At 44.1% G+C, this 9,471-nt stretch overlaps 2 pseudogenes; one reads left to right on the top strand and one right to left on the bottom strand.

Annotated features, from left to right (window-relative positions):
* Nucleotides 1-866: 866 nt before the first annotated feature.
* LOC128054481 (40S ribosomal protein S15-like) lies at nt 867-1,324 on the bottom strand (annotated as a pseudogene).
* Nucleotides 1,325-4,733: 3,409 nt separating this feature from the next.
* LOC128054796 (DNA mismatch repair protein Msh6-like) lies at nt 4,734-9,253 on the top strand (annotated as a pseudogene).
* Nucleotides 9,254-9,471: the final 218 nt, after the last annotated feature.

Here is a 9,471-nt window from a genome sequence, read left to right as displayed (position 1 = left end):
CACTTAGTTTGACACTCTCTAGGTCCATCCATGTTGCTGCAAATGGTATTACTTCAAGAGAGAGGACTTTAAATCTCCATACATGTTAACTGAAAGCCAGGTTTTTTCTTTAAACATTTTTTTAAATTTATTTTTTTCATTAGAGTATAATTTCTCCACGATGCTATGCCAGTCTCCACTGTATAACAATGTGAATCAGTTATAAGTACACACATATTCCGTGCCTCCTGAGCCTTCCCAGTAAGCCAGGGGTTTTGTAACATCATTATTGTGATTATCATGTGACTGTTTTCTGGCCTATTTTCTATTCAGTGTTACTGAGAAATTACTACATGCCAGGCACTGTTTCAAGTTCTCTTCTTGTATTATCAGCAGCTTTGTGTGAGTAGTACTGAACTTAGTTTGGGCTCTATAAAAACAGAGTCTGCCAAAGCAATTTGTGTGCATGAGGTTTATTAAGAGTTCCTTAATGTTCTTAAGGAAAACTGGTAAGGGAGAGAGGGAAGCAGAGTAAGAAAAGAGAAGGTACTACACAAGGATGGGATTTCGGGTGAAGTATGGTCTCAGCGTGATGTCTGGGGGCTCTGGAGTGTAAATGGTACCTTGCCTCATTGCTAGGAATGGGGGAGGGCTTTTGTACCCTCCCCCCAGCTAGTCATTAGTTAAAAGCCATGATGAGGGCCCCCCTACTCTTTCCACTTTACAGATGAGAAACTTTAGGCACAGAGAAGTTCAATAATTTACTCAAGTTCACATGGCCAAAAACTGGGCTGTATTTGGACCCTAGGCATTTTGGCTCTGTGGATATATTTTATACTGCATTTAAAAAATGTATCTATTTTTAGAAGTCTCTGTTGGCCAGCAGGCTACTTGACGGGGAGGAATCAGGAGGAGTGTGTGGCCCCATGCCTGGCCCGCTGTGCTTCACCGGCTTGTAAGTGATGGAGAACTCGCCTAGGTAGTGGCCAATCATCTCAGGCTTGATTTCCACCAGGTTGAAGGTCTTGCGGTTGTAGACGCCTATCATGCTGTCCAGCATCTGTGGCAGGAAGATCAGTTTGCGCAGGTGCGTCTTCCCCACCTCGGGCTTCTCCAGGGGCAGGGCATCCTTCCTGGCCTTGTGCAGCCGCTTCAGCAGTCTCGCTTCCGCAGCCAGTCTCGCTTCCGCTGGAGGCCGCGGTTCAGCCGCCACCGCCGCCTCTCACCTTACAGCTGCATCGGCTGCTCATAGGACATGTCCGGGTTGTAGGACACGGTCGAGATCCACGCCACGGTAGGTGAACTTGCGGACGGTCCGCTTCTAATTCCGTTCCACTTCCGCCATCTTGTCAGCTCCTTGGAAAGGATCTGTGCTGCATTTTAAAAAGGCATACTCAGGCACTTGTCTGATTTGACCTTCCAAAAGCTCTGTGAGGTAGTTGGGGCACTGATCATTATTCTAAAATTTCAAATGAGAAAATTGAAAGTTAGAGCTATGTTTTTAAAATACTCTAGGTCTTGGTCTTGTTCTGTCTCCGCGTAATGTCTTGCTCTCTTCAATCAGCCAGCCTTTATTGCACTGACTGTATGATTACAATAGTAATCGCCTGATTTAGAAGCACATCACTTAGTGGATACAGAGTATCTATATTCTGCGCTGTTTGCTGTTCCTGTTATTGAAATGGAAAACTTCATCCCTCCAATAGAGGAGGGGTCCTAGTCTCTACTTAGATGTTATTTTAAATCACAGGCTGACTAGCTCTCAAATGAATGGGTTTACTGCTTTGTAGTTGCAAAGTAATAACAAGAACAGCATTCCATTGTTGAATTCCTGATTGCAGAAGAGTTAAAAATTGTGTAAAAAGAACTTATTCATGGAAACAACTCAGGATGATATTGGGGAGAATCATACAATTATTTATTATCTTCATTGAAGAAAAGGAATTATAAAGTAACAAATAGGTAAATTTCAGCAGGAAATGAGGAAGGAGAAACTTGGGGAAAAGCTATTCCATTTAGGGAATATTAACTTGAAATAGAGCTTCTAAAATCAGCGTTTAGGCATTAGCTTCCCCCCAATCAACATTCAGAAAACTAAGATCATGGCATCTCGTCTCATCACTTTATGGCAAGTAAATGGGGAAACAGTGGAAACAGTGGCTGACTTTATTTTTCTGGGCTCCAAAATCACTGCAGATGGTGATTGCAGCCATGAAATTGAAAGACACTTACTCCTAGGAAGGGAAGTTATGACCAACCTAGACAGCATATTCAAAAGCAGAGACATTACTTTGTCAACAAAGGTCCATCTAGTCAAGGCTATGGTTTTTCCAGTAGTCAAGTATGGATGTGAGAGTTGGACTATAAAGAAAGCTGAGCACTGAAGAATTGATGCTTTTGAACTGTGGTGTTGGAGAAAACTCTTGAGAGTTCCTTGGACTGCAAGGAGATCCAACCAGTCCATTCTAAAAGAGATCAGTCCTGGGTGTTCATTGGAGGGACTGATGTTGAAGCTGAAACTCCAATACTTTGGCCACCTCATGTGAAGAGCTGACTTATTTGAAAAGATGCTGATGCTGGGAAAGATTGAGGGCAGGAGGAGAAGGGGATGGCAGAGGATGAGACGGTTGGATGGCATCACTGACTCGATGGACATGGGTTTGGTTGGACTCCGGGAGTTGGTGATAGACAGGGAGTCCTGGCGTGCTGCGGTTCATGGGGTTGCAAAGAATCTGACATGACTGAGCAACTGAACTGAACTGAATCTCAGGAATATAAGAATGCAAACAGGACCAAGTTTGCACTGATACAGTGAAATAGCAGAAAGGACAAACGTGTGGTTTGCATTTATTTGCTGCTTCTGTTTCTTATTCCTCAATACCTTGTGAATCCTCCAAAGTCTGATTTCTACCCAGCTATTTGCAGTTGCTCCCAGATTCATTCTCTGCTCTTTCCCTGCTGTTTGTATCAAGCCGACAAAGCCTTTCTGTGGCACGTGTATCTTGGTCTTTGTTTTGGCATGCTGGATTTTTAGTTATGGCATGCAAACTATTTTTTTTTTTTTTTTTTGGATTGAAGAATAATTGCTTTACAGAATTTTGTTGTTTTCTTTCAAACATTAACATGAGTCAGCCATGGCCCATGAAAGGAGCTGGCAGGAGACTAGGGTGGTTTCTCAGTCAGTGCTTCAATCTCTGTCATTTCCAGCTCAGTAGACTGCACCCTTTCTCTGTAGCCCCAGCTCATGGTAGGCAGCCTCGGCTCCTGTCCTTTCCACCAAAAGTCCTGATTCTGGTTTCTGGCATCATCGTCTCCTTCTTTTGTTCTGTGAGGCCCAGCGGTGGCAAACACTTCCTGATATTGCCTCATTGTCCCTTTAGTGTCTCAGCTCCTCCATCACTTGGTAACTAATTACTTTTATTGAGTTTCCTTTACTTGAGTTGCCTCTCCTCAGGTTTTAATTATTTGTGCCACTTACAGCTCTGTTCTTGATCTCTACGGTTTTCTTTGCACATTGCGTTAACTCAGTGAACTTACCACTACCTCTGCCTCACTGGTATTTGCCTCTAGGGCCATTTTTCTACCTGCCTAGAGGATGTCCCCACCTGGCAATGCTGCAGAACCTTTGAGAGCCAGATGCCCACAGGCTGCTTAGAATACAGAGGTGATGGTGGGGGTGGGGAGCTCTTTGGCTCAGAGACACTTGGAGATTGAGCAACAGTGGTAGGGAATAGCAATAGGTATAAAGAATATTGCGGGTAAGTGACATGAAATTTAGATGATTTTTCTGCTTTCCACCTGCATGGCTCTAGTCCAGAACCTCAAGCTACATTGCTTACAGGGTTCCAGGCAGGTAACATAATTGAGTGAAGTGGGCTGAATGAAAGAAAAATGGTCTCTTGATTTATACCCTTTTGACACAGAAACACTTTGTGTGCATATTATAACACTGTGGGAATGCTCTTCCCTTCCATAAAGAAAATGTTCTCTTCCGTTTTTCAGGAAAAATTCAGCCTTCTTTTGTTTTTCCACCCTGGTAGAGACTTACAGGTTTCCCCTGCTATTCAAAAGTAGAGCATTCCTATGAAATCTTCTTTAAGCTGAAAGATATACGGCAAAGAAGCAATTGTCTTAAGACACATCTTGCTAATGGCGGCGCAGGATAAATTGAGAGAAGACATAGATGCTCACAGACACAGCTCAACACTACTGAGGCCTGATGCTGAGATGCTGCGTGTCATTCCCGAGGAGGGAGCTTAGTGGGCCACTCTGGCTTCTCAGGGTGCAAGCTGATTTTCTTAAGTGTTTAAGGGCTCACTGTAAAACGAATGTGGAACACTATTTTTGATTTTCATCTTTCTTTGGTAAAAGCAAAAATCCTTCTCTGATTTCTTTTGGTTGGTGAAAATAGGTACTAATGTACGTGTTTTATAAAAGTGAAGTGATGAAAAGCAAACTTGAAAAGCAGGGGATACCTGTGGATCCAGAAAAGTACTTTTCTACTATAAGTAAACACCCTTGTTTACCTTGAACTTACACAGTGCTCTTTGTCAGTTATATCTCTTTTCTTAAGTTTTATTTGTGTGTGTGTGTGTTATATGTCATAACATATATTTCATTAAAACTGGAAGAAAAAATATTGCAAATTTAAAAAGAAAGAGAGATCTTCCGCCAGCAGGCCCCAAGCAGTAGATGCCTTACCTCTAGTGGCTTAGTACGACTGAGTGGTTGAGCCTTGGCAACTGTGGCTGTGTCGTTGACAGAACACACTGTATAGCTTCTTCCCTAAGTTTCTAGCCATGAATAATGCCAGCAAAGCCCCTGTCAGGGCCTCAAGTGAAAGCAGAGCCACTGCCACTAGCACTGGGGCCTCCCTTCCCCCAGGCGGGGATGTGGCCTGGAGCGAGGCTGGGCCAGAGCCCCTAGCGGTTACCATGTGAGGGGCTGAGGCCAGGAACCTCAACGGAGGGCCATGGAAGTTGGCATCCCCTGCAGTCCCCACCAGCCGTTCTTGTGACTTCTCACCAGGTGATTTGGTTTGGACCAAGATGGAGGGTTACCCTTGGTGGCCTTGCCTGGTTTATAACCACTCTTTTGATGGAACATTCATTTGTGAGAAAGGATAGTCTGCCTGAGTTCATGTACAGTTTTTTGATAATAGCCCAACAAGGGGCTGGGTTAGCAGAAGGCTGTTAAAGCCATATACAGGTTCACATTCAAAGGAAGCCCAGAAAGGAGGTCATTTTTACAGTGCAAAGCCTGAAATACTCAGAGCAATGCAACGTGCAGATGAAGCCTTGAATAAAGACAAGATTAAGAGGCTTGAGTTGGCAGTATGTGATGAGCCCTCAGAGCCAGAGGAGGAAGAAGAGACGGAGGGAGGTGCCACTTATACATCAGATGAGAGTGAAGAGGAAAATGAAATTGAGAGTGAAGAGGAAGTGAGGCCAGAGGTGCAAAGATCCAGGCGAGTTCAGTTCAGTCACTCAGTCGTGTCCCATTCTTTGTGACCCCATGAATCGCAGCACGCCAGGCCTCCCTGTTCATCACCAACACCCGGAATTCACTCAGACTCGTGTCCATCGAGTCAGTGATGCCATCCAGCCATCTCATCCTCTGTCGTCCCCTTCTTCTCCTGCCCCCAATCCCTCCCAGCATCAGAGTCTTTTCCAATGAGTCAACTCTTCGCATGAGGTGCAAAGATCCAGGTGAAGTAGCCGCCAAATAAAAGAAAAAATGAAGGGTCATATCAGACTCTGAGAATGACATTGGTGGCTCTGATGTGGAATTTAAGCTAGACGCTAAGGAGGAAGGAAGCAGTGATGAAATGAGCAGTGGCATGGGGGACAGGGACACTGAAGGCCTGGACAGCCCTGTCAGAGATGCTCCAAAGCGGAAGAGAATGGTAACTGGGAATGGTTCCCTCAAGAGGAAGAGTTCAAAGAAGGAAATGCCCTCAGTCACCAAGTGAGCAACCGACATTTCATCAGAAGCCAAGAATACTTTGAGTGCTCTCTCTGCCCCTCAAAATTCTGAATCCCAAGCCCACATTAGTGGAGGATGTGACGACAGTAAGCACCCCACTGTATCATGAAACTTTAGAGAGGCTTAAGGAGGAAAAGAGAAGCGATGTGCACAGGAGGTGGCCCGATCACCTTGATTTTGATGCATCTACACTCTATGTGCCTGAGGATTTCCTTAATTCCTGTACTCCTGGGATGAGGAAGTGGTTACAAATTAAGTCTCAGGACTTTGATCTGGTCATATTTTATAAAGTGGGGAAGTTTTATGAGCTGTACCACAGGGATGCCCTTATTGGAGTCAGTGAACTAGGGCTGGTATTTATGAAAGGCAACTGGGCCCATTCTGGTCCCCCTGGAATTGCGTTTGGCCGATACTCAGATTCCCTGGTCCAGAAGGGCTATAAAGTAGCGCGAGCAGAACAGACTGAGACCCCAGACATGATGGAGGCACGATGCCGAAAGATGGCACACATCTAAGTACGACAGAGTGGTGCGGAGGGAGATCTGTGGGGTCATTACCAAGGGCACACAGACCTACAGTGTGCTGGAGGGTGACCCCTCGGAGAACTACAGTAAGTACCTTCTCAGCCTCAAAGAGAAAGAAGAGGAGTCTTCTGGCCACGTTTGTGTGTATGGAATATGATTTGTTGATACCTTACTGGGGAGGTTCTTCATAGGTCAGTTTTCAGATGATTGCCACTGTTCCAGGTTTAGGACTTTAGTGGCACACTATCCTCCAGCAGAAGTCTTATTTGAAAGAGGAAATCTCTTAACAGAAACTAAGATGATTCTCAAGAGTTTAATATCCTCTTTGACTCCCTGGTGGCTCAGATGGTAAAGCATCTGCCTGCAATGCGGGAGACCTGAGTTCGATCCCCAGGTCGGGAAGATCCCCTGGAGAAGGAAATGGCAACCCACTCCAGTACTCTTGCTTAGAAAATTCCATGGATGGAGGAGCTTGGTGGGCTACAGTCCATGGGGTTGCAAAGAGTCGGACACGACTGAGTGACTCTGTCTTCGCCTTCTCTTCAGAAAGGTCTGATACCAGGCTCCCAGTTTTGGGATGCAGCCAAAACTTTGAGAACTCTCCTTCAAGAAGGATATTTTACAGACAAGTTAAATGAGGATGGTAGGGTGATGCTACCCCAGGTGCTTAAAGGTATGACCTTGGAGTCAGATTCTGTTGGATTGACACCAGGAGAGGAGAGTGAATTGGCCCTCTCTGCTCTTGGTGGTTGTGTCTTCTACCTCAGAAATTGCCTTATTGACCAGGAGCTTTTATCAATGGCTGATTTTGACGAGTATGTTCTCTTGGATTCTGACAGGGTCTGTGCTACAAGACCTGGTGCTGTCTTTGCTAAAGCCAATCAACGAATGGTGCTAGATGCTGTGACACTGAACAACTTTGAGATTTTTTTGAATGGAACAAATGGCTCTACTAAAGGGACCTTGTTAGAGAAGATTGATACTTGCCATACTCCCTTTGGTAAATGGCTTCTAACGCAGTGGCTTTGTGCCCCACTATTAACCCTCACGCTATCAGTGTTTGTCTGGATGCCACAGAAGACCTAATGGTTGTGCCTGACAAAATCTCTCTGAGGTTTTAGACCTTCTTAAGAAGCTTCCAGATCTTGAGAGACTACTGAGTAAAATTCATAATGTTGGCTCTCCCCTCAAGAGCCAGAGCCACCCAGATAGCTGGGCTATACTGTATGAAGAAACCACATACAGCGAAAAAAAAGAAAAAGATTATTGATTTTCTTTCGGCTATGGAAGGATTCAAAGTAATATGTAAAATTATAGGGATTATGGAAGAAGTCATTGATGACTTTAAGTCTAAAATCCTTAAGCAGGTCCTTACTCTGCAGACAAAAAATCCTGAAGGCCGCTTTCCTGATTTGACTTTAGAACTAACTACTGGGACCTTTGACCATGAAAAGGCTCGAACGACTGTTGTACTGATTACTCCCAAAGCAGGATTTGACTCTGATTATGATCAAGCTCTTGCTGAAATAAGAGAAAAAACAGAGCCTCCTGAAATACTTAGAGAAACAGCACAGTTGAATTGGCTGTAGGACCATAGTTAACTGGGGAATCGGTAGGAATCATTACCTGTTGGAAATTCCAGAGAATTTTATCACCCATAATTTGCCAGAAGGATATGAGTTGAAATCCACTCAAAAGGGCTGTAAACAATACTGGACCAAAACAACTGAGAAGTTGGTTAATCTGAAAAATGCTGAAGAACAGAGAGATGCGTTATTAAAAGACTGCATGGGGTGACTGTTCTATACCTTTGATAAAAATTATAAGGACTGGCTGGCTGCTGAGTGCATCACAGTGTTGGATGTCTTATCATGCCTGGCTAACTACAGTCAAGGGGTGATGGTCCTATGTATCTTCCAGTAATTCTGTTGCCAGAAGAAGCTACTCCTCCCTCTCTAGACCTTAAAGGATCATGCCATCCCTGCATCACGAAGACTTTTTTTGGTGATGACTTGATTCCTAATGACATTCTAATAAGCTGTGAGGAAGAGGAGGAGGAAAATGGCAAAGCTTATTGTGTGCTTGTTACTGGGCCAAATATGGGAGGCAAGTCTACACTCATGAGACAGGCTGGCCTATTAGCTGTAATAGCCCAGATGGGCTGTTAGGTACCATTTGAAGTGTGTAGGCTCACACCAATTGATAGAGTGTTTACTAACTTTGGTGCCTCAGACAGAATAATGTCAGGTGAAAGTACATTATTTGTTGAATTGAGTGAAACTGCCAGTATACTTACACAAGCACATTCTTTGGTGCTTGTGGATGAATTAGGAAGAGGTACTGCAGTGTTTGATAGGACAGCAATAGCAAATGCAGTTGTTAAAGAACTTGCTGAGAATAGAAAGTGTCGTACATTGTTTTCTACCCACTACCACTCACTAGTTGAAGATTATTCTCAAAATGTTGCTGTGCGCCTAGGGCACATGAAAATGAATGTGAAGATCCCAGCTAGGAGACTATTACCTTCCTCTATAAATTCATTAAAGAAGCCTGTCCTAAAAGCTGTGGCTTTAATGCAGCTAGGCTTGCAAATCTTTGAGGAGGTTATTCAAAAGGGACATAGAAAAGCAAGAGAATTTGAGAAGATGACTCGGTCACTGCAGTTGTTTCGGGAGGTTTGTCTGGCTAGTGAAAGGTCGACTGTGGATGCTGAAGCTGTCCATAAGTTGCTGACTTTGAGGAATTATAGACATTGGAAGCTTTGAGTTCACTTTTGACAAAGGTGGTAAATTCAGACAACATTATGATCTAGTAAACTTTATTTTTTTTAAATGAAAAAAAAAAAAGAAAGAAAGAAAGAAAGAAAGAAAATACTCCTTAGACTGATTGACACCTCCAGGCTGAAAACTCACTCTAGACCTCAGTGTTAGGCATGGAAGAGAAGGTGGTGGGGTCCGAGGAAATTTGGAGAAGGCATGCCCTG

The sequence above is a fragment of the Budorcas taxicolor genome, chromosome 10 (assembly GCF_023091745.1).
Source record: "Budorcas taxicolor isolate Tak-1 chromosome 10, Takin1.1, whole genome shotgun sequence".
In the NCBI taxonomy this organism is placed as follows: domain Eukaryota; kingdom Metazoa; phylum Chordata; class Mammalia; order Artiodactyla; family Bovidae; genus Budorcas; species Budorcas taxicolor.
This window is presented reverse-complemented; position numbering and strand designations above follow the sequence as displayed.